This window comes from Equus quagga, chromosome 7, assembly GCF_021613505.1.
Source record: "Equus quagga isolate Etosha38 chromosome 7, UCLA_HA_Equagga_1.0, whole genome shotgun sequence".
Classification (NCBI taxonomy): Eukaryota; Metazoa; Chordata; class Mammalia; order Perissodactyla; family Equidae; genus Equus; species Equus quagga.
In genome coordinates this window covers 55,349,952-55,375,787 of record NC_060273.1, presented here as the reverse complement: position 1 = coordinate 55,375,787, position 25,836 = coordinate 55,349,952, and the positions used below count along the sequence as shown (strand labels likewise).

At 40.8% G+C, this 25,836-nt stretch overlaps 1 protein-coding gene across 2 annotated transcripts in view; it reads left to right on the top strand.

The window, feature by feature from the left end:
* TENM2 (teneurin transmembrane protein 2) overlaps positions 1–25,836 on the top strand; it is a 1,159,540-nt gene that overhangs the window by 657,604 nt on the left and 476,100 nt on the right. The window lies entirely within an intron of this gene.

Sequence of the window (25,836 nt, the reverse complement as noted above, 5' to 3'; positions counted from 1 at the left end):
GACGCAAAATTAATAGCATGAATTGTGCATGATAGACTTCGAGAAATCGTGGAACCCAATGCCTGAACCCTGCCTGGAGTCCTGGGCAGTGTAATTGCTGTATTCCTATTGGCTCTGATGTGGAGGTCTGAACTAGACTGAAGATGTTTGTGAGCATTAGCAAACTGCATTTTTCTTCAGAGACCTCCAAGCCTTGAGAATAGTCTTTAAGTAGCTCTGATGAATAGAGACTCTCAATCGCTTAGGGAAATGGTGTTTAGACACACATCAAAAGTCAAAATATTAGCTATAATTTACCAAAGTGAAAAGGAATGAGTGATGCTCAGCGTTTTCTGGTCCTACTATTTCTCTGCTCAATGAATCTGATAATATGATCAGGACTTTCTTGCTGTCTTCATATATTTTAATTCAGTGATGTTAAGATACAGTCTAGGGTTGGAAAGACAAGTAGATTTTATCTCAAATTCTGATTCCTGTTGATTGGTAGTGGCTGCCTAAGGTGTTGGTTTGAGAAGATATGATGTTATGATAGGTGGGGTCAGTAAAAAAAAAAAAGAAAAAAATTTCCACAATTGAAGAATACTTTCTGCCATGAGGAAGAAAGTGATGGAGAGAGAGGTGGAGGGAGGAGGAAGGAGAGATGCACTGTAGTATATAGACATACTTATCATATATGTACATACTGTATTATCAAATAATAGTCTATGCACTTTTAATTTTAAGAGGTCATTGTAAGGGTGAAATTATGTAATATAGGTGGCAGATGTTGGCTAGTTGTTCATCAAACTGTTGCCCTCTTTCCTCTTGGGCAGACAGCTGAACCACCATTTCAGCCTCCTTCGAAGTTAGCTGTGGCCATGTTCCTCAGTTCTGGACAATGGAATGTGTGTGGGGAAATGGCATTCACCATGGAAAATATATCTTCCCACATACAATCCTCATTGTTTTCTCCATATACTGGCAGAAGGAATAGAGAGGACTTGAGTCAGAGGACCTAGAAGAGAGTGCAGCCACGAGAAAGGACCTGAGTCCCTGAACGACCTTGTGCAGCAGAGGCCTCCCCCACACCCACTCCCCTTTTGCCTGCCAACCTGCATTGTCCTGCACTGAACAAGAAATACGCTTTTACTGCATGGTGTCGTATAAGTGAGGGTGTTTGCTACACTGACTAATGCTGTACATGTCAAAGCTTTTTATTAAATGTAAAGCACAATGGAAGTGTAGATTAGAAACAGGAGAAAGAATAGACATGATTTCTCTTTCCATACAAATTCTATATTTTTACATCTGCTAAGAAACCTCCCCAAAGCACTCTTTCTTTTTCATTAAATGGGCAAGTTGAACACTTCTCTCCCTGCTTCGTAAATCAGGCTTGTGCTTTGAACTGTCTATCTAGTACAGTCCTCCCTGAAGATGACAGTGTCAACATTTGAATCCAAGGGCAGCCACCAAAACTGCACCAGAGCTCTGGGAGAAATCTCAGGGGTGAGCAGAAAGGGGACACTCCCTCCCTCTTCCCCTCCCCCAGTCACATACTACATCCTTGACTGAGTCAGTTTCCTGCTTTGTAGTTCCTGTCTCTTCCAACTCAGGTTCACTTCTCTAATCCCCAGGTTATTTGATCTTCTACTCTCATTTTCTCACCAGCACTTTCCTATTTAAGTTTTATAGAATTTATTTTTCCTTTCCTAAGTGTAATTTTTTGTATCTATCTTATTTGAATTTCATTTCATGTAATCCCTCCAGTGCATCCAGGCCATTTTGGATTCTAAACGTGTTGTCTCTTCCCTGACAGCTGGGTATTCATTGTAGAGTACAAATATATACTTAACTCCAGTGTCCACACACTTATAAATAGAACAGTGAGACTAGAGTCAAAGTCAGAAGAGATGGTAGCTGTCCATGAGGCTAGTCCAATTGGTACTTTACTTGTTCTTGTAACACGGCAGCTGGAATGATTGGAAAACTTACATTTAGGACATGCTCTCTTTCTCTACATCTCAGGATACCTTTGTGTCTGTGTATCTTCCTCATTCTCCTCTCTGCAGAGCCACTTTCCCTGCTCCACAGTTCACATGGCAGAACATGGCTGCTGAACCCAAAGTTTCACATCTCCTCTGTTTGAGAAATTGGCTCTGACTTTTAGGAGCAGCTCAAAATATTAGGGAGAGCCAGGCGGGGAGAGAGTGAGGGGGACTCCTCTTGGTCCAGCTTGGTCAAGCATCTACATCTGATTCAATAAAGAGCAAGAGTGTGAAAATGAGGCTCCAGGGTCCCAAACCTGTGGGCAAGGGGGATCATTCTGAAACAGGCACAATCCTCCAAAATCTATCACAGTGTTGAAAGTGAATGGTAGAGGAACGTAAAGTGATAGATAAAAGAAGGAAGAGAAAGAAATGAAACTGATTATAATTTAACCTCTTCCAAACCTGAAATTCAAAAGAACCTGTGTGTGCGCATATCCAATTATGAGCTGCATAACAATGTTTCGGTCAATGACGGACTGTATACATGGCAGTGGTCCCATAAGATCAGTACCATATAGCCTAGGTGTGTAGTAGGCTATACCATCTAGGTTTGTGTAAGTACACTCTGTGATGTTCACAAAATGACAAAATCGCCTAACTATGCATTTCTCCGAACATATGCCTGTCATTAAGCAACACACAACTGTGTGTATGTGTATACATATATGTGTGTATGTCATAGTATATGTAAATACATACACACACACTTAGTGAATACATACTACTTGACATGCACTATGCCGGATACTGAGCAGTCTTGTTCTCAGGTTGCTTTCAATCTTGTGGGAAATACAGAGACAGAGAAAAGTTAAACTCTTGTGCACGATGGCCGTGGAGCCCAGGGAGCACTTACTGGCCCAGGAAAGGAGAAGGACGGGAAGTCTTCCCCGAGGAGCAGATACCTGAGCTGGCTCTGAAAGGCAGAAGAGGAAGCAGCCTGATGAAGGACAGGTGAGCAGGCCATTCAGGGCAGAGAGGATAACATGGGTGAAGGCACGACAATGAGAAATAGTATAGTGTGTTCTGGGAAGGGTAGCCCAGACTTGCTAAAAGAATAAAGAGGTGAGGAGAGGAAAACAAGAGGGAGGGAACAAAGAGCGGATTTTAAAGAGACTTGTTGGCCAGGTTGATAAATCCAGATAGCATCCTAAGGACATTTGGAAACTATGGAAAGTTTTCACCAGAGGAGTGACACAGTCAAACTTGTGTTTTATATAGATGACCTGGCAGACATACACAAAATGGATTTGAGACGAAGACAATCTGGGAGACAGGGAGACTAATTAAGTAAGTATTGCAGTCATCTAGGGGGCAGATGATGGACATCTAAACTAAAGTAAAAGTAGTAACACTATAGCTACCGTTCGTGAATTCAACAAACAGCTATTAATAATTCTTATGTGCTGTGCGCTGTGCTGAGTGTCTTACATGGACCATCTTATTCAGTCCCCAGAAAAGGCCTATGATGTGCGGTGCCGGTATTGCAGATGGGAAAGCTGAGGCTCAGAGAGGTGAATTACCTAGCCAAAGTTCCCTTAGCCAAGAAGTGGCAAAGACAATTATCCAAATCCAGGTCCCTCTGAAAACGAACTTTAGTGATTAACCACCATTGCAATGGTAATAACTATGAAGAGGAGGGGATACAAGTGAGAAAAATTTAGGAGGTATAATTAGCCAGACTAGGTGATTGCCAAAGTTCAGGGAATAAGGGAGAATGCACCAAGAATAACTCTACATTTTGAGCCTGGATGTCTGGGATAGTGGAGGCAGAAAGACTGGGTCTTATCCAAACTTGAAAAGGGTATTTGACATTCATTCCAATGGAAATGCATCACATGGAAACCAGTCATTTGTCAACATCACTCTCGCTAGACCCCTGACCCTTCCTATTCTGTGGCTAGTCAGCCTCTCCATCCCTCTTGGCCTGAGCCCCTTGGCCAGTATTCCCAGCTATCCGCTCTTCAGTGCCTTCAGTCCCTTTGTCCCCTGACCTTTCATCATATCCACCTTGCCAATCGCATTCCTTGGATCAAATCAACTGTCTGTTAACACCATGCCAGCTCCCGGAAGCCATGCAGCGATACCTGTAAAAATCAGCTGGGCTTCGTGTTTTCACTCACCTTGTCCTTTCCATCTTCTCCCATCAACCTCCTCTTCTGCACTGAACCCATCTCCTTAGACCCTCACCAGCCATCTGGTGGGGTGACTTGGCCAGTGACTTTGGATATCAAGGTCATGCAAGTTGAAGTCTCTCCACTTAATTGTCCCCACCTCCACACGCCTTTCTATCCTTACCCATTCTCCTCTCTCCACTCATTTCAGAAACAGACGTTCTTTCTCTTTTTGCCACCATCTGAGCCTTGAGCTATCAATCGTGTGCAAATTATTTTTAATACATTGTTCCAAATTTATGGTGCAAATTCAGTTAAAGTTATTTTTAAATTCTTATCCTCTCTATAAAAAATAGTATTGTCTTTGTTAGCTGAGCTTTCATCATCTCACAATAAACTATGAGAAGGGCCAAACTTTCCTCATCCTTACCTTGGGTCAGGATGAAGTAGGTTAAGCGCCAATCAACTAGATTTTAATTAGCCTCCAAATGATGCTTTACTTCCATTTCTAAGCTTTAACCAGTGAATTATTGGATAAAAAATAAGTTTAATGAGTAAAGAAAGGCAAAAGTCATTAATAACTCAAAAACTAGGTCTTTTACTGTATTTTAACAAGTTTTAAGATGCCATCAATTGTAAGAGATATTTTTAATAAGAGGATGCTGGAGGAAACTAAATGCATAAATACAAACTGAATACTGATTTCTTAAATGTAAATATGAAAATATTAAGAAATCAAATTGGCTCTTACAAATAAGACAATACAGTAAGTTTTCTCCCTAGATTTATACTTCTTTATCTAGTACTTGTAGCCAGGTTTAACTTGGCCAGTTTACGAAATTCCTGCCCAGGCCACAGTGCCCTTTGTTAAAAGTTCTGCTTATTTTTGCTTCACAGAGGAATATCTGAGACCCATGGTACCCATTTCTCTCTTAAGTTAGGAGTTGGTTTTGTGACACCTTATTAATGGTCTTATCCAGAAATATAAACCTAGCTTCAGTAAAAATTGAAATACCACAAGGAAAGGAAAGCCCATAAGTGAGGAGGCTTTTTTGAATATGGAATAAAACATGAATCGAGACATGAGCAAATTAGAACACATTTTTCAGCGTTCTACCCCAGTAGGAGTTTAGTGGAGAAAACAATTTGCTTGCTCTAAAATGACAGAATATTCCTTTCAGCAAACACCCATACGTGTTAGTTTCTGCATGTTTCCCTTATTAAATGATAAAATCACTCGAGCTCTGGATTTTAGTGTTTTCTTGCTGGAAGCATCTGATTACACAAATTAAGCCGAAGACACAGTCTGGCCAAAAGTATCCCCCTGCCTCGTAGGCTTATAGTTGGTGCTGCCACATGTACTTATGTCTGTATGTAGGTATATATATGTATATATTTTTTAATGGCATTTTGAAAAGGCAGGATACAACAGTGCTTGTATTTTTCAGCAAATGTGCCCGCTCCTAATCTATGTTTATTAGAACGTGCTGAATTCCCTGAGCCTCTGCCATGTTTTCTCTCCTCCTATGAGGATCCTGTTTTTCCCCTCTTCTAAAATATAACGCTGGTGAGAGGTGCCAAATCAACAGCCTAGAAGTCAGGAAGCGACTTTTTTCTCCCATCCTGTAGTACTCCCTTTGGGTTTCTGTGCCAAAGCTGGCTGACAGAACTCTAGTATCAGCTTCCTATTTAATTTGGCTTGTACTGTCTTCCTGGGGAATCATTTTACTCGTCTGGGCATAGTGTACTGATCTCGTGTACCAAACACACACGCATGCACACACACACACATATATGCACACACATGCAAACCTAGGCACATATACATGCACGCACACCCTCCAAACCCACAAGCAAGTACACATGCATATGCAAGCACATATGCAAGGCGCATAAAGCCATAAACACACACATACATATATATGCACACACGTACCAACCTAGGCACACATACATACATGCACACCCTACATACCCACATGCAAGTACCCTTGCAAATGCAAGCACACACAGGCACACAAACCCATATACCCACACATGCCTATGCATGCACACTTGCATGCACAAACACATGCATATGTGTAAATACACGCACATACATGCACACACAGATATGACACCATTTTCCTCTCACCCTTCCCACCTAAACTTTTCTTTTGTTCCAATTTTTTCCATTTCCCATTTTCCCCTCAACATCCTCAATACTGAGATTCTTAAGGTTATTGTATAGTTCATCACTGTTAAGAATATGATATTTCTACTGGCAAGGCCTGGATTTATCTTTTTATAAGATCATTGAACAGTCCTATACAACAAGTATGGAAGTTTTCATAACCTGTCTGAGTAGAAGAAACATCAAATTATTGAAGCTTACCCTAAAGAAGCGAGGGTCCCCGTGGCCGTGCCTTCTGACTCAGGTGGTCCATGTTGTAGTAAATGAGAGTCATGGAACTGAGAGCTTCCCACAGCCTGCCTTCCTACGACCAGGGTGTAACCACACATGGGGATTTCCACACAGTTTCCAGCATTGCCCCCTATTACTTCTTTGTGAAGAGATCTTGGTTTTCATGTTCTAGCACTTTTCTGGTGCTCCACTGTTCTTTGCATTAGACTGAGGAAAGAGATTTTTTTAAGTTGTTTCTTCTGCTGGGGCAAGAAGCAGCATGGATTGGAGAGTGGCTTCATCGCTCCCTCTAGATCTTATCCCTGCTCTGTTCTTCTGCTTCTGTTTCATATGTTGTGAAAGGGCATCTCTGGGTGTGATCTCTGCTAAGTCTCTGTGGAAAAGATGTGACACAAGAACAAGGGAAGACCAAGTCTCTTAGTTGAATTGCCCCAATCCATTGAATCCTACCTTCTCTGTTTTGGGTAGAGTGCCCAGGCTGTAGCTCAGGATTCTCTATCTGTCAGCATATAGCCCAAGAAACCACTGCTGTGGAGGCCCCTGCACAATAGATGAGTAAGAGGAACTGGCTTTTGTAACAAATCAGACAAGCAAAGTGAATAAACTTACTCGAAGGATTTACCAGCCAGATGGAGGAAACCTCTACCAACTCAAATCCTACGAGATTCTTGGGGTATTTCCAAGCCTTTTGCCTACCACCCTCAAACTCAGGCTCTGCTCCCAAATTCATGCCACTGGGGCTGTCTCCGAGCCCTACACTGTAACTTTTGTCCCCAAGATGGGTGGGGCTTGGAAACGAAGCATAGGTGAGGCTTCCAAATATTAGCTCAAAAAGGCCTGAGGCGCTGATGAATATACATAATGAGTTAAAAACTCTCTATCCCTGATCTTCATATTCTCTAAACCGCATACTCGCTCTATTGTTAATGGAACTTTGAGTAGCTACTTCATACTGACTTTAATGTTAGGCTTCAAGGATGCCAAGGAAAACAACACATAGCCCCTGACCTCAAAGATCTCACGGTCTTGGAGGGAAAAGACAGGAAAGTTGATATTCCAGCATATCTCTTGCCCATAATAGATGGACAAGTTATAGGGGAGGCGAGAGAAAGGATACCAGGAGGGAGGCTGACTCAGCAGGATGGGCGGACGAGATAACATTTTAAACTATGTCTTAGGAGAAGGAAGAGGGTTGGCCAAATTAATTTAGCTGGGATGACAGTTCCAAGCAGAGGGAAAAAATATATATATAAAAGTAGTGACCACCTGTTTCTTTGAGGATTTTTCAAGAAGTCTGCATCTGGGGGTGGGTAGCATGTGCTTCTTGCAGGGGCTCAGATGGAGAAGGGGCTGGAGAGGCCACAACAACCCATTTAATCCAAAACGAGCCATTCAAGGATTTAAAGCAATGGAGTTAAAATATCGATTTCAGTTGTTTCGACCCCTAGGGTGTTTTGAATTTATGGTTACGATCACAGATATTTTCAACAGAATTGTACCGAGATAGATGAATTTTTGATAAGAAAATATTTCCTAGGAACAATAAGATTAAGCCACTTTAATTTCTCAATCAATTTCCTATACCTTTCCATATAGAACCCATTTATCTAGAGTAAATGATGGGGTCAGATCTTCTCTGGGGTCAAAATGACAGAAAAAAAAATTCAAAGTAGAGAAGGAAAAACGGTAACGAGTTCAACCTTACCTCTTTGGGTTCTCATTTTATGTAGGTCATGCAAGCTGCTAGATACGAAAGACATTCCTGCCTCATTCTAGTATTTGTTTGTGACACATGAGGGATCCACTTCAATTTGGGGATTTAGTTATTTGAGAATGCTTCCATTACTGACGAATTTTTAAATTTCCTACTGCCCACTAAAGCAACTGAAGGTGTTTCAAGTGGGACTTTTAAGAAGGGGGAAAGTGGAAGTCTAGCAATTAGCAGTTAGGTACATTTTACTTGCTGCCATAACGCCAAAAGAGATGGAGCTTGCAGTGAAGATATAATCCTTGCAGCCATTGCCCTCCCCCAGGGGAACTGCCAATGTGCCCTGGGAGCACGAGACTCTTCAAGGCCACTGAGGAACATGGTCCCCCATTCATCCCACATCAGCCCAGGAATACAGGGACGTGGCGAGGTCCTTTGTAGTAGAAATAGACTTCCTGTCATGAAGGCTTGAAAACAAGTCACTTGAGGGTTGGTGATGACTAGGAAACTGTATTTTGAAGGATCCCCAGATATCTCTTTAACATTCATGCCTTCTCCAGCAATCTGCTAATCTGTCGACTTTAGCTTTCATCTCCTTGAATACCACCCGGTTCTCGTTGTTGTGTCATGTCTGTGAAATGTGCATCACTCCTGTGCCTTTCATCTGAGAGTTTATTACCAAGATCCAAGTGTTCATCGGCAATGGGTTAATGTCAGTTGGAATTAACAGCAGTTTCACTCGTAGGCTTTTATCGTTAATATTTACATAACTTCCAGATTGTGGCCTTTGGGTAGGGAGACCAATGGAATGCACAATGAGCCAAGGTCTAGAAGCTCAGATAGTTGCTTCTTTCTTTAAAAAAAAACAATGTTGTACTTTATTTATGTTTTTAATAAATAAAATGAGTTGAATGGCTTCCAGTAAAACTGCCAAAAATAAAATATAAAGCTTTGCTTTATGCAATTCTTAGCAATCCAAATGGATGCTAAGCAGTATTTGGAGGCTGGGTAAACGACTTTCTGAGGCAAGCCATTACTGTGTCTAGAATACAGAAATCTGGAGGGAAAAAAAATCAATTTTAAGTCTTTTTTGTTACCTTTATTTTCAAGTGAGTTAAATTTACATGAGCCATCTTTACTCAGCTTTTGAACATTTTCTAGCACTACCAAGACCACACTAACCTGCTTCCTTTAACTTGACCTTCAACTCAGTATTTTCATTACTTCATCCTTAGCAATAAACTGACCCTTCCTTCCTCCTCAGTTTTAAATTCTCAAAGTAAGATGGCTTAGAAATAAGTTGAACATATTCTCAGATATCCTAAAATAATGCAAGAGTTGTATTTGAGTGATTTTGTTGGCACACACTTCATACTCTGAATTCTTTGCCTCCTTGAATGCTTATTAATTTGAGCTAGATTGCTATAGTTTTATACCATTCATCTCTTTTGAGATTTTATTAGTGTTTAAAATATGAAGGTTTTTTCCTGCTTCCTAAGGAAGCAGTAATTTCCCTTTCTTGTTGAGAGAACTTATATCAAAGGAAAAGAAAATGACAGCGATTTTGGGGATCAGCTCTCAGTTACAATCAAAGCTGCATCATTGACAGACTGTGTGTCCTTGGGTTCCCCTCAGTTTCTAAATCTACAAAATGAGAATTAAAATAAACAAAGACTGTCATCTCTGTGGGGCAGAAACTTATCTATTTTGTTATAGGTACTGCCCCAAAGAGGACTTTTGGGCAAAGCAGAACTTTAAATGGCCAGCACCCTTCGAGTTGGAATTACACTGAGGTGTTCTATACTGGTCAGATACCCTGACTGCTCCCATTCTGAGATTTTAGCACTGGTAATTCACAAAGGAGTTTTAATTTTAAACAACTGATTTCTAAAGGTTTTGCTGTTCTGAAATTCTGAATATCTGCCATCCATTTATGAATTAGATTTTAGACGTACTATATAGCTATTTCCTGAATCAAAGGGACACAGCCTCCTTCAACATAACTTGGGAGGACTTCAACTCTCTTTGCAGAGTCAAGCTCGGGGAAGCCATCATCCAGTTGGGTTTAGTACATTTTTCTTACATGTCCTCATAATTACCTCCACCCCTCACTCTGTTGCGGTGGAACTGGCCCTGCTCCGAGGACCTCTCCTGAACCCATGTGGTGTGGAGGGAACATTGCTGGGCTTTATTATCTGACAAATTGGGTCCTGTTCCTGGGCCACTCACAGAAGAGCTGGTGACCAGGGCAAGTCACAGCTTCTCTGTGGCTCGGTGTCCGCATCTCTAAAACAGGGTAATCACCCCTCTCGTCTCTGCCTTGCCAGAGACAATGGACATTAAAGCACTTTGCAAAATCTCCTGGGATGAACAAATTCAGGATGAACTATTGGTATTATTGAAAAGCACAGAGCCTGTCTCACCCTCTGGGACTAAAAGGGGCCAAAGTCAAATATGTAATTCAAAGACAGGTTGAGTGAGGTTTGCTATCTGAATTATTTTATCCATTGTATCGTGGAAAGAATATGGGTTTTGAGGTCACATCATAGATCAGGATTTATACAAATTAGAGGGAAACCAATTTCCAAACACAACAAAGTGGGCTCCAGTTAAGAAAGTCTAGTTTGAATCAATAGTTTGGTTTGATTTTTTTTTTCTTCTTTCCTTCAACATTTACCAGTTTTGTGACCTTTGTCATTTCGCTTGACCTCTCTGATCTTCAGTTTCCTCATCTTCACAATAGTGATACTAATCCCAGCTTTCAGCCTTTTTGTGTGAAGTAGAGACAAAGCATCTAAAGCTCGGAGCACAATCCCGGAGACACCCCTGCCCTGGAGAAGAACTGATGATTGTTTCTAGCTTGTACGTCTTGCAGGTGTCAGCCAAACTAGATGTTGAACGCAGTCCATGTGTTACAAATGCTCTTTTAGATATTCAAGGGTATATAAATATAAAAAGGATGAAAAGACTTCTACCCAAAAGAGCAAGGACAGGTTGGGAATGTAGTTAAAATAGAAGAGAGGAAGGAAATTGTCAGATAGGATAACCCATTCCTAATTAAACATGCTGCACCTCTCAAGGTAAACTTTAGAATGGACACATTTTTTTGAAATGGATTGGCCTGTGCGCTTGTGAAGTTCCCACTGGTCTAAGTTCTCTTCTTGGGTCAATACTCTGGGTCTCTATGACTTACCACGAAGGACTAGATAGAGAAGACAGCTCTGTGGTGACAAGTACTGAGATTTGAGGACAACATTAAGATGTAAGAAAAACTTCTAAGGGGGTGAGCTCAGAGGGTCCTAGAGAGCAGAGAAGATGCCTTGAACAGCTTGAACTGAGTTTCCACAGGGAAAGAAAGTGTTTCTGAGAAGGTGAAAGGTAAAATGAATGTTTGATGAACTGAGAACGAGTACTGAATGATAGACAATAAGTAGTGTAAGCCGTGGATGATGTTTGGGCATAGGGCCAATGGCAAGTAGGAAGTAAAATCTGGACAACCAGAATATTTGCAATAAAGTACACAAAAGATAGTCGTCTTCCCAGTGACTAAGCAGCCCCTCCAGAACAGTGATTCTCAACTAGGGGCGATTTTGCCCCCAAAAGGACTTTGGCAAGGTCTGCAGACATTTTTGTTTCACACAACTGGGAGAGTACCACAGGCATCTGGTGGATAGAAACCAGGGGTGCTGCTAAACATCCTACAGTGCGCAGGACAGCCCCTGCCCCCAACAAAGAATTACCTGGCCCAATATGTCAAGAGTGCCCACATTGAGAAACCTGCTCTAGAACAGCATTTTCCAAACCGCATTCCACCAGCATGCTACAGGCTAATAATACATTTTCTGGGGAGGAAAAATGTGCTGGGGGAAGGGAGGTTCTGTGTCTCAATAAATTTGGGAAGCTCTATGACCCACAAACATAAATAGGTTTCTTTACTACAGAGTGTTTCTGAGTATTTAATGAAAAAGGTAAACATTGCCAAAACCAATTTTCCAAGAACTAACTTTGTAAGTTACAAATGTTCTACAAGACATGGTATGGGAAACACTAATCTAGTATTTCATATTAATTACTTTTTGGTGATCTATACAACAGTATCCACTTGAAAAAAAGCAGACTTAATTGACCTTAAATTGTTCAGGAAGAAAACACCACAATCAAACATAAAACGTAACCATGCATATAAAACAAATGTGGAGGCACAAAATATTGCATCCTGACATAGAGTATATCATCCTGATGGTTGGAGCAGTGATGAAACAAAAGAATGTTCTAGTCAGTAGTTCCTTCATACCATCTCTAGCAGTACGAATGACAAAAGTCTAACGTCTCATCAATATGCGAGGGTGCTAACACAGCCTTTTCCCTGGTAGGCACTCAATACGTTTGTTGAACTGAATTTATTGTTGATACTTAAGTGATTCTCCCCACCCCTGTTTGTAAGTGAGTAGTTACAGCAGATGCTCACATCTGATTGCTTTGTTTGTAGAAAGATTCTATTCGCTTGCATTTTTTCCTCTGAAATATCGCATCTATTTATTTCAGTGCATCTTCTTAGAAGATGTATTCAAAAGAGAGGGAGAATAACGTACACTCATGGGTTGAATGTGAGGCCATAATTTAAACAGAGGTGTTGGGCTGACATCGGAGCTTTCGAGTGATAGGAAAGGCCCAGAGGAAGGAAGCGGACAATTTATTATTGTTTATGTCTTATACTGAAGCTTAAAGTTCCCTTAGTTCCTTGAATGTAATATGCATTACTCTGAAGAGGATCTGGAACGAGCTCTATGCAGACAAGGAAGTGGGGTGTGTGCTGTGCTGGAATGGAATCTGCAGTAATCTATTACAAATGGCATTTTATTAGGAAATAGGCATGTATATTTAGCATAATAAATCCCTGCGTTCTAGTAGCCCAATTACTTAATTTTCTAGGAGAAAACTTATATCTCATCTCTCTTTTGATCCTACTTAATATAGTATTAAGGGATTAAAAGCCTTAGGACCTTTTGTCCTTCAATCATTCATTAGCGTGATGTTATACCTAATCCCCATTTCCATTTGCAGAGAAGCCAGTTAATATAATCAGCTACCATTATTTAGCAAGTTTAAAAAAATGTAATATATCACTTGAAAAGAGTGATGAAAAAAATTTTGAGTGGTTTGAGTGGTTTAATTTTGTATCAAATGCAACTAAAAACCTTGCGTATTAGTGTTTCTATTGCTGCCATAATAGATTACCAAAGAATGACTTTAAACAACCCAAATTTATTATCTCACAGTTCTGTAGGTCAGAAGTCTGACTCGAGTTTCATTAAGCTAAAATCAAAGCGTTGGCAAGGTTGCATTCCTTCCTGGAGATTCCAGGGCGGAATCTGTTCCTTGCCTCTTCCAGCTTCTAAGAGGCCGCCTGCACTCCTCGGTTCATGGCCCCTTCCCCCGTCTTCAAAGCCAGCAGTGCAGGGTCTCTCTGAGCCTTCTTTTGTTGTCACGTTTCCCTCTGACCACAGCGGGGAAAGCTTCTCCATTTATAGGGATTCATAGGTTAGACTGAGCCCACCTAGATAATCCAGGATAATCTCACAATCTCAAGGTCTTCAATCTTAATCGCATCTGCAAAATCCCTTTTGCTATGAGAGGGAACGTACTTACAAACTCTAGGGATTAAGACGTGGACATCTTTGGGAGTTCATTCTTCTGCCTACCATGCTTTCTTTCCTCACTTCCAACTGGATTTGAGAGAAATTTCAAATGATTCTCAAAAATCAGAAAAGCATCTTTCAAACTGTTTTTAAAACATTAGCTGTTACTCCTTCAGCTGAGAAATTTAAATTAACCCAGACATGAAATCCTCAGCTCCATTTCTTTCCCAGTCACACTATAGAAATAAAACTCCCCAAGATGCTGAGTGGGAGCTGTCCCAGGACTAGCAACAAGTAGCAGAAGTTGGTGGACCGTCTCCGCTGTCAACTTCCAGCTGTGAATACCCTTGAGTCACCCCATAGCCTGCGTGTCTCCAGCAAAGCTAAGAGCTAAGCTGTGTCACTTCTGCCTTCCCTCAGGCACTGATTCCTACAAGCAGACAATTACTGGTGTCAGCAAGCATGTGGCTACGGTTGGCTGCATGATTAGCTGTTAATATTTGGTAAAAGGAATCAGTTGAACCCCATCAGTGTACCCATCGGAGATCAACTGCTCTTAGCATATGAAACCAGGCTTTCTAAATGTGAAGGATGCTGTGGGCAGAATAAAGTGTTGCTCATTTTCCAAGAAAGCTTTCTACCTCTGCAAAGAATTCATGGACCCCTGTTGTAGACTGAAAAAGAGGAGAAGGGGGATGTTTGGAAGAGTTGAAAAATCCTCAGCTTTTTAACTAAGTTCTTAAAATGTGTCTACTTTGACCTTAGATCTTTCTCCTAAATTTCGGAAAATATATGTTTCCAATTTGACTAGTCATAGAGAAATGAGGCAATTTATTGATAGTGAGAGCGTGATGAGGCAGCCAACAATGAAACCCTCTTTGGAACTAGAATGATAGTATTAGATTTCTTTATCCCTGAAGGACTTTAACACTGTAATCACTGCATCTGTCATTAAATACACATGAGGTTGTGTGTTCAGTAATTATAACTCTATTGGCACGCTTTTTAAAAATTAAGGCATTTTTTTCAGTCAATGCTTAGAAACCACTTTTCTGTCCCACTGTTGGCTAAGGCCAAGCGCACAAGGAAAAGCAGTAGACGGTGAGCCTGCGCCTAAGGCGCATAGCTCGTTTCCTAAAAAGATTCTTCTGCCTCTGGCTTTGCTTATATTCAAAATGAAATCCAGATGCTCTGCTGATTTGGCCACTGCGTTCTCATCGCATGCCACTGTCTCCCTTGGTCACTCTTCAATGGCCATATTAGGCTTCTTTCCGTTTCTCAAAAGTGCCAAACTCGCCTGCCCCTAGCCGGGCACTCGCTACTCCCTCTGCCTGCAGAGTTCTTCCTGCCCCTCCTCCTTCATTCGTAAATGTATTCTCAGCACAGCCACCAGAGGGCGCCCGTTACAGCCTGATCCGTCACTGCTCTGCTCCCAGCCTCCCAGTGGCCTCCCCCCATGTTGGGGATACAAGTTAAGGTCTTCACAGTGACTTTGAAGGCCCTCCATGATCTGGCCTCAGTTACTTCCTTGGCGTCATCTTCCCACCCCCCTCGGTCACACTCTCAAATTTTTCCATGTCCCTCAAATATGCTAGACATTCTCCGGCTTCTAGACCTCTGCCTTTGCTGTCCACTGTCTTGGTAGTCTTCCCCTAGGTGTACACAAGGCTCCCTCACTCACTTCCCTCATTATTCCTGGACTTTCAGGCTCTAGAACAAGCATTTAGTAGGTGCTTAATAAATATCTATTGAATGAATGAATGAATGAACAAAAGCGTTGCTTGTTCCCTGAGCCAACCGACAACCCTACTTATAGTACTCCCTGTATTCTGCAACTCGTTGTCCTGTTTATTTCCTTCATAGCACTTAACCTACATATTTGCTGGTTTTCTGTCTCCATTACTAAGAAGTGAGCTCCTAGGAGCGGGGACCATGGCTAGCTGCTTCCTTGCTGTGTCCCTAGCGTTTAGTGTAATACTGCCACATAACTGGGGTTTGATGAAGGAGTAAATCTGAAAGAAAACAAGCCTTCCTTTACCAAAATGGGATATACACCCCACTAGGCAGGAACTGGAATGTAATGTAACGGGTGATGTCCAGGCAGGCTGTAAATGTCAGCACTCACGCTCAGTGAGGTATGAATACACAGATGCTACTGCCTTTCTGACTCTGTGCAGTTGATCAGAAGTGAGTTTTCTGAGTGCTTCGTAATTTACCCAGGATGATTGTTGCAGTAAGACCAGAGATTGGTTCCTTGCCTTTTGTCCCTTCTTGCTTTATGCATCTCACTGCATGTTATATCAGTAAATATCTTACAAATATCAAACTTTTTATGTAGCACGCCTGTTGGGCTTCAGTGTGACTTGCCTTCCTCTGCAGCAGCAGCCTTGTATTGACAAGGAAACACATCCTAAGGGCAAAATACTAGTTTTTCTATTTACTTGCTGTGTGACTTTGGGAAAGTTTCTTACCCTCTCTGAATCTCCTCATGTATAAAACAGGATTTTAAAAACCCTTTGTTAGGTTCTGATTTACACATTTAATATTTTCTTGAGCACCTACTATGGTTCAGGCATTACTTAGGTGCCAGGGAAAGAGTGATGAACAAGGCAAACAAGATGGCTGTCTTCATATAGCTTTCAGTGTATTGGGGAGTGACAGACAGTAAAGTAGGAAGGAGATAACTAATTTAGTAGGATATTTTCAGTGAGGGAAAAGTGTTTTTAAAGAAACCCAGGGTGATAGAAAAGACAGGAGGTGGATGTGGGGGAAAGAGGGACACCACTTAAGGTAGAGTTTTTAGGGAAGAATTTTCTTTGTGCTGAGATGCAAATACTGAGAAGAACCAAACACACAAAGATCCTAGGGCGTAATGTTCCAGGCGGGGGTAACCGGAAGTTCACGGTCCCTGCAATGGCCAGGGCTTGATGGTTCAGGAAACAGAAAAAGGACTGTTGTGGCTGGAGTCAAAGTAAGAGCGGGACTAGGTGAGCTGGGAGACGGAAGCAAAGGCTGGCTGGTGTGGGGCACTCCATGGAAAAGTGTTCCTGGAGGAATCATCTTATCCTTGTTCCTGCCACCTGGTCACTGTCCAATAAACGCAAATTTTCTCTTTCTCTTTCAAGTTTAAATTTCCCAAGTAGAAGGACTATATTCTCCAGTAAAATAAAACGCATGAACAAAGGTACGTTTAAAGAGTTTGTTGTGTACATTCTAACTTACATTTATCATCAATCATAACTTCAAAGGCACAGAAAATTGATTCTCATTAAAATTCGATAGTTTTTTACACAAAATGTGGTCTAATGTTTTCCCCTGGATTCATGCAAGCATAATTCCTATGAAATGGTATAAAATCAATGATGCTATTTTAAAAGAGAATTTGGGGTTTGGCTATCTTTAAGAAGAATGTGTATTGAGTCAAGTCCTAAAATACATATCTATTTCCTGAAAGCCCATGTGACTTCAAAGAGGATCTGGAGATTTTCTTTGGAAATCTTTAAATAATGTCTGTTGTCATCAATCTGGCATATTTGTTTATTCTCCCAACAAATACTTAATGCTGGTGACAATGTGTTAAGCCCCATGCTAAATACTTATTTAATTAGGGGCCAAGTTTTGTGGATTTTACAGTCTAAATACCTCTAATGCACGTAGACTTGTTTTTATCCCCACAAACACCTCTATCAGACTCCCACCTTCCCTCACTATATTTTGCAGCAGCTTGCGTTGCTTGGCTTCCCAGTGCCCTGAGTGGTCCAGGGTCGTCTACTTTTTGCCCCTTATTTACGTTTCTAAGTGCATCTCTTGCCGCTTCTTACCATCACTCTGAAATTCCTTCCTTCCTTCCTTCCTCAGAGAAGCCTTGCTCTCTTTCTCTCTTGCTGTTCACTAGTACCCGAAATGCCCTTCCTCCAGCCAACTTCATCCCCTCTGCTTCTACCAGACTAATTTCTACTCTTCCGTTAAGTCCCAGCTCAGGTCATCTCCCAAAGGCTGCTTTCCTTGTCCACTCCATCGCTGTCTAGTCCTGTGCCCTCTCAGATGCCCAGTCACCTTCTGTCTGTATCAGAATTATTACACTCATTGTCCTTGCTGCCTGTCTAGCTGCCTGACTGATGGTTAGTTGGTGAAGGCAGGCATCCATTGTGACTCTGAGCTTCCTCTTTAGATCCCCAGTGCTGGGCACACTGCGTGGCATAGAGCAAGTACTCAGGAAGCATTTCTTGAATTTAAAAGATGCCTCTAAATCAAATGCCTCTGAAAAGGGTAGTAGATAAACTCCTCACTACTTGAAGTCTAGTTTCATGATCTACAATCAAAAAGTCCAAGCTGATCGTACCAGTATTCATAAATAAGCACAGAAGGGCTTCTTTCCTTTCTTTTTTTCTTCCTTTTTTAGCAAAGCCATTCCAAACTCTGGAAATCTATGCCAATACCGTGCCTTTCATTCCATGGGCTTGCTGATGACCATGGATGCCTCTCACAGTCCTATACTCCCTTAGCTTTCCATTTCATCCTGTACAATTGATTGCTTTGAATTTCTATTGTTAGTAATTAATTAAAGGAATAAGTCTTCATGATAGGTTAATAAATACGTTTGTTGAAGAAATCCCAGCAGTGCAAATGCAGAAGTTGTGTGTTTTAAATTTTAAGTGGTTACCAAAGTGAAGCCTCCAACTCCACCCAAAGTAAAACTTGCTGAATCAGTAATGAATCCATTAATTTTTTCACATTGCTTTTCATATATCTTGTTGGGGCTCCCATAGGCATCTGCTGAGTCCCGCCTAAATCAGACTATTTCATAAATCTGCAATTTATCAGCTGAAGTGGAGGAGTGGACAGGCTCTTAACTCTTGTAATGTACATATACAGACTTGTTCATATCCCCCCCGATTCTCAGACTTTTCAACATTGCTGGGTAAAGTGTAAATTTAGATTAATCTAACATTTCAGGAACACATTTTATGTTAAGAATAGTGCTAGGTACTCATTTCTCATGGGGTACTTGGTGTGAGACCCCTGGGTGTGTCACTTAGCTTATTTGGGTTTGATTTACAGGCTGTGTCAACAATCTGGGTGTAGGTAACAAGCCAGGAAACAGTTTCAAGCCTAGATTACTTGAAGAGAAGGAGGCTGAGTTGACTAGTTAGGAGCTAGAGTCAATGCTGTGATGGAGGCCCTTTGCACATACTGTTCCTATGCCTAAAATTATTTTCCTCCACCCAAGTTCATCTTCTACCCCTTGTTTTTAGCAAGATTTATCTCAAGGCTGAGGAAGATGAAGTCAAACTACCCCGCTTCCCTCCCTTTATTTAATGAAGGATTCTCAGCCCAGCCTGTGCACAAGCTTTAGATAAGTCTTCCTAATTTTAAATGGAGTGGCTGAGAGACAGTGTGTTTCATTCTGTGTTTCATCTGCAGCCTAGAAGCCTGGAACCCTGTTAGCCTGCACTCTACCTGTGTCTCCAATGAAAATGAGTCCCAACTCAGCTCCTGGGACAATGTATGTGGGAACCACAAGGCCTCCTGGGAATGCCCAGCCCCTGGCATTGAGGAGGAGGTCCAAATGAAATCTATGCAGCCAAGGCCATATGATACTGCCAGGCAGTTGTCAGGAAGAGACACTTGTCATGTTCAAATGTGGACATGCTCATCAGGAAGGCAAATGGTTGCCATTTCAATAAATATCTAAATTTGGCAGCATCTCTTCAGTAATAACTCCACTCTGTTTCATTTACTATTGCTACCTTTCCCTTGTGCTCTGAGCATCCTTCTCAGTACTCCACATTCACCAAGCTACTCCACTGTGAAAGCATCATTGGAAACCTGGGCACCATTTTCCACCTGCAAGCAGCCTGTTAGTATTCCTAAAGGACCCTCCTTCTCTCCCTTCCTCTCCCATGCTGGCTCCTTGTCCAGATGGTAATGTTGAAGTGGATTGAATGCCAACTTCCAAGGCCTTAACTCTCTAATTTCACTTATTTCTAAAATATAAAGAGCTATTATTATTAACTTTTTATCAGGGATCTAAAGTTTAGTTTTTGCATGTGAATAGGCCACTATTCTCTTTCCTGTATTAGGAACTGCTTTTTAAAGCTCTTGTGTTCTATTAAAATAACAATATCAAATTATGTAAATGTGCTAATTGCTTTATTGAAATTAATACCCTTATTTAGCAAGCTAAACCTTGCAAAATGGCCATTTTTATTAAAAATTATGGAAGTGTGCTGGCTGTTTAAAAGCTAATGTAATTGGGTGAACCCAACTAGTGGGAAATGTCAATTAATGGGAGATTGTTAAATAATATTGTTTAAACAATCAATTTTCTCTTGTAGTTTGGAGAATGGTCCTGGGAAAGTACTAATGACTGCCTAAGGCCTGAGGGAAAGTTTATGAGTGTTTTGCTCTGCCCTGTTTTTGAATTTGTTGGATTTTCTTTTCGGTTTGTTAAAACTAGGTTTTGTTTAGTAATAGTAATTTAAATTTGGCAGTTTATAGGAATTAGACTCAGACTATTTCTCCTCTCTGAAGGTCACTTTCTGGCTGGCAATGAATGGCTGCATGGCATCTCTGCCACCACACTGTGGGGACTTGTAGAAATATTTAGAGATATTTCATTCCTTTCTTTTTGAGATAGTTTTTCTTTTTGAAAAGGATTTGGAGATTATAAACACATCATTCTGCTCTTGATAGCAAGAAGCATTGCATTCCATTGGAAAGATACTGAGTATTCTTATTATGGGTCTTAATTTCTTAGCTTCTCCACCATTGAAAATAATGCTCGCCGTGAAACAACCTTAAAATGCATTGTCTTCTCAATAGCCTTCAACTGGAACTACTAGTAACTCTATTCTTGTAGTGTCAATGTTCTCATTGGAGCATACTACAGAAACCTATTTATGAAAATACCTTGTGGTTTCCAAATAGTTGTAGGAAAGGGAATTTTTGGTCACTTATGCAATTTACAGAATTGAGGTCAACTGAGGATGTTGGGATAGTTCTGATTGAGGCTGTGAAGACAAAGGTGTATGAGTAATACTCTGGATCTCTAGGCTCATTTCTTATCGCATATGGTTTGTGAGTCATTGGCTTCGAAAACTAGAAGAGAGCCTCACGTTGCAGCGTTTCTCGGTAAACACCTGTTCTTAATGTCATCTAACATTTGAAAGTAATCATTGTAGGTGGTGGATCATGTATAATTTCTAGGGTTTTTTGTGATGACTAGATGATGAAGTGTTCCTTTATTATATGACATGACACAGCTCTCTGCTGCCTCTCCAACCCGACTCTCCCATCATCCTGGAACCAAACCATCAGAGAGTTTAATCTATTTAAATTTTCTTTGTTCACATTAGAGAAGTTTTGGATTTGTTCCATGGACTTTTATGACTAATACTAAAATTATTGATTTTATTAATTCAATCGTTTGTGAACAAAAGCTGACTTTTTTTATTGCCGGAACTGAAAATTAGCTAAATAAACTCTATCTTAACAGACTGAACTCATATTTTCCCCCAGAGGACTTTACCAAACTGGCAGTAACATTTTTTCTCTCCTTTACTAAATTTATGCAACATGAACTGCGGAATAATAAGCATACCAATGTACTTAGATTCCTAGCAGTTTCAACATAATACTTCTCCCAGCAAAATTGTCTGCTCAGTTATAAGACACTCCATACACTGCTGAAATACTGTCTGATAGCCATTTAGTTTCACTCTGCTTTCTGTGTGGATGCAAGGATTCTTTTAATAGAAACATCCTTAGTTCCAATGCACAAGGGCAATATGCGGCTGATTGTTTCATCATTGAAATATGCAAATAATCTTTCACTTTTGATATCAAACACCAGATAAAAAGCCCATGCCAGTTGACTAAAATGGATTTTTACCCTCTAGACCTTTTTTTCTTTTTTTGCTAGTTCTAAGGGGAAGAGTTCAATTTCTAACTGCATCAATAGAGGTTTGAACAAGATGGAAGATGTTTGCCTCTGTTACAGAGTTTCATTCCTTCCATGGAGCTGAAATTTGCTGGCACCTGCTGAGTGAGATTTTTCTAGTCTGTGCTCTGAGAATACCTTTTATCAGGTGCATGATCATTTATCCAGCTTTTTGAGATCTAAATAGGTATTCTTTGATCTTTATCTTATTCGGAACTTCCTAATAGTTGAACCAGGTCAGAATAGGCTAACTGTCAGACCCTCAGGAAGAAAGCTATCCCGTTGGTACCTTAATTTTCTTCATAACAAAAAGATTTTTTTATTTAACCTATTTTATCATTCAAAAATATATTATCTTGCTTCTACCTTCCTAGAACGTGTTTGCTATGTTTGAGTCTCTTTTCGTGAACTCTGGCTGATTGCTAAAGCATCGATTTCTCAGAGACTTTTTGAGATGTTGAAGGCTATTTGCTTGTCTCCTAAATGGTCCCAGACTGCTGCATTTGAGTTTTTACATCTTTTTTTTTTAAAAAAGATTTTATTTTTTTTCTTTTTCTCCCCAAAGCCCCCCGGTACATAGTTGTATATTCTTTGTTGTGGGTCCTTCTAGTTGTGGCATGTGGGACGCTGCCTCAGCGTGGTTTGATGAGCAGTGCCATGTCCGCGCCCAGGATTCGAACCAACGAAACACTGGGCCGCCTGCAGCGGAGCCCGCAAACTCAGCCACGGGGCCAGCCCCCATCTTTTTTTTTTTTAATGTTGTTTCTTAGTTTGTTGCTTTCATGCTGTTATCTTGTCACAATGCCCGGAGAACAGTAAGTGCATCAAGTATTTGTTAAATGAGTAAATGATCATCACTTTTCACCTCTTTCGTTGCATAGCTAGTTATACTGTTTCCTCTTCTCTTTCCTAAGTGCCTACTTTTAATTTGTTTAGGTTTTGGAAATCCAATAGCCATACATGATAAAATTATATACAAGTCAAGATTAAACACTATGTGAATGAGGATTTTACTTGCCTAGGGAATAAAAAGCCAGCAAAGGCTTAGATTTTGTGATATCTATTTTGACTTCTAAGAGGTTGCTTTTAAAACTTACTTCCTGCTTTGCAACTAAGCTCTAAATCCATAAATTTGTGAGATACTTGAATTCCAGATAGGTGAGGTATTTTTATGTTTCGTTTTCCTTCACATAGTCAATGCGAGCACCTAGGAGGACTGCCAGAAGCAAGATATATAAAAATCACTAGGCCATTACTGTGTTTGTGCTTATTTTAATTAGATTTCTTTTAGATTTTTTTTAAGCTGTCCAGGGAGAAATGTGTCCCTTGTGAATGTAATGTCCATTATGTAAAACTTAAGTGCATCCGAGGGTTTGGAAAGTGTAAAATTTACACTTAGGGCCCTGTTTAGTCAATGTGATGAGATTTAAGATCAATTGGAGGTGGTGGGGAAAAACTGAATACATTATTGTTTTCAAGAAAACTTGAAAGACGATAAGAAAACATTTTTTTCTCGCTGCCAAATAGTTGACAGGTCACTTTTTTGAATTTCAGTGGGGCTTTTAGAGTTTGCTGGTCAGGTCCACTCCTGCCACTATCTTATTGTGTCCTGGCTGAAAGTAAGGGAGGACAAGAAAATTTCTCATTAGTGACATGTAGTGACACTTCACTTTATTGTGCACGGACGATTTTCTGACAGAGATAGATGACATGGTTCGAGTTTCCAAGAAAATGTTATTCCATCATTGAATGGAGAAGCTCTGAACCAATCTTTCCGATTTACAAACCGGCTGTAGATGTGCCAAATATGACAAACTGATACTGAAATGCAGAGCCTTGAAATTGAAGATGGTTTCATGTTCGTTTCTGGATGTATAAGGTTACAGGTAACTAAATACATTAACTATGTCATGTTTTCACTTTTCATTAAGGGGTGGCATGCATGGTGTTTGGTCCATAGTGAAAACTTTCCATTAGTTTGCAATTTTTTGTCACTGGATTCTTGTTTTCCCATCAGGAAATTTTTTTTTGGAGCGGAAAGGGCAAAATAATTTCCTCCATTTGCTTTGACCCCAGCATCTCCTCAATTTGATTCCTCAAATTGGCTTGCTGGTGTCACAGAGACAGGCATGTTCCTGTGCAGTGGTGGACATTTGTTCGTTACCCCCCTCACTCTCAGTAACAGTCTTATCTCATCATCTTCTTGCCAAGCATGCCCGGGTTCTGTTTGGGGATACAGGAGGGGAAGCCAAGATTTAGGCTCAGCCTATCAGTTGATTCTCTCCTTTTAGCCACAGGGTCATGTGCTACGTGGGGCCAACCAGAAAGCCTCTCAGGGATCTTAATTGGGACTCTAAGATGAAGCAGCTCAGGATGTGAGTCTGTGGGGTATAAAGATGTGAGGACAGAAACTGCTCCAGCCAGTTGTAGCCGCTAAGAGAGAAGCCAGCCCAAAGATAAAGTGGGCCCTCAAAAAAGGGCAGAGCTAAAAGAATCTCAAAAAAATACAAGCAGAGTTCTGAACCTTTGAATTAAACCATCCCCGAAGCCTGCTCTATTTCTAAACTTTCCAGTATTATTCCCAATACTGGAATACTTTCCTTTTATTATTCAAGATCATTGAATTGAGTTTTGCGTTGCAAGCAATCAAAAGACATTAACTGGTGAAGCTACTCAGTCAGCCATTTTTTCCATCACCTGGTACTTCTGTAAAACTGCAAGCCATACAAATGTAGTGTAAGATCAAAGAATTAAATGTAGTTAGTTCTGATAGAATCTCTAGTCAGTGCTGTGCTGGTAAATGGTTAACAACAGGCCCTGGGGGCACGAGTGGGGCTGGTGAGTAGCATTTGATGATTTGATTTCCACAGTGTAAACATTCCCACCACGGTCAATTTCAAACTACCAATGTAATACCAAATGTGAACTTAGGAGGAGATGCTAACAATTGGATCCCACCAGCCCCTGATAGTCAATACCACACACCACTCCCTCTATTCCAAAGTTTCTGTTTTACATGTGAGAGAACTGTGATCCAAAGGAGTGGAGAGGCTTTCCTGAAATCCTACAAATAGAGGAAAGGCTTGAGCCAGAATGCCTGTCCCTGACTTCTGAGGTCTAGTTTTTAATAAGCTGATGATCTGGTTTATAGGTGTTTACCCATGCAGCTGCTAATGCAAGCACATTTATTTCTTTTAAACTAAAGCTCGATGGCTCTCTGCTGAAGCCCAGAAAACTATCCAAATTTTCAAAGTCAATATTTCAGACCTTGCTGCCCAGTTGATCAACAAGAATCCCAGTGTATCTTAACAGAAGCGGCTACCACATATTGACAGCGTGTGCGCCAGCCGCTCCATATTCATGATCTCCACAGAACCTGCAGGGAGGGCATCATCTTCCCTTTCTATATGTGAAGAAACTAAGGTACAGAAAGGTAGAAACTTGTCCAAGGTCACGTCTCATAGACAGTAAGGCGTGGGGTGAGAACTTGACCCCAGGTTTGTCTGAGTTCAAACAGCATTTCAGCTGTCTCACACTGGGTGTCCTGCTCTGGAGAGATCATGTTTCCACTATGTGCTAATGGGCTTTGGGGATTTTCTGTAACTTAGGAAACATGTTACAATACCAAACAAAAACACAGGTGGAAGCAAGTGTTTGCTGAGCAGGCCATGAACAGTGCACACGGCCCCTCGTGGCTTTGGTCACGGCTCTTCTTATTTTCCCCATCACCTAATCCGTCATATCATCTTCGAAATTTGGTGGAGCTAACTTGTGAGGACTCATACAAGAAGACCCATGTCTTGTCTCAAAAGCCCTTTTATAAAATGATGTGAAATATTCATCCACTTCCAGGAATAAATGTGAGCCATCAGTAAAATCTAAAAAGCAAGCAAAAGGATCACATACCGTAAATATTAATAATTATAGTTAATAAAAACTAGGCTGGTTAAAAAAAAGACTGCTCTATTTCTTCATTTCATCCTTATGTGCCGAACAGACACCACT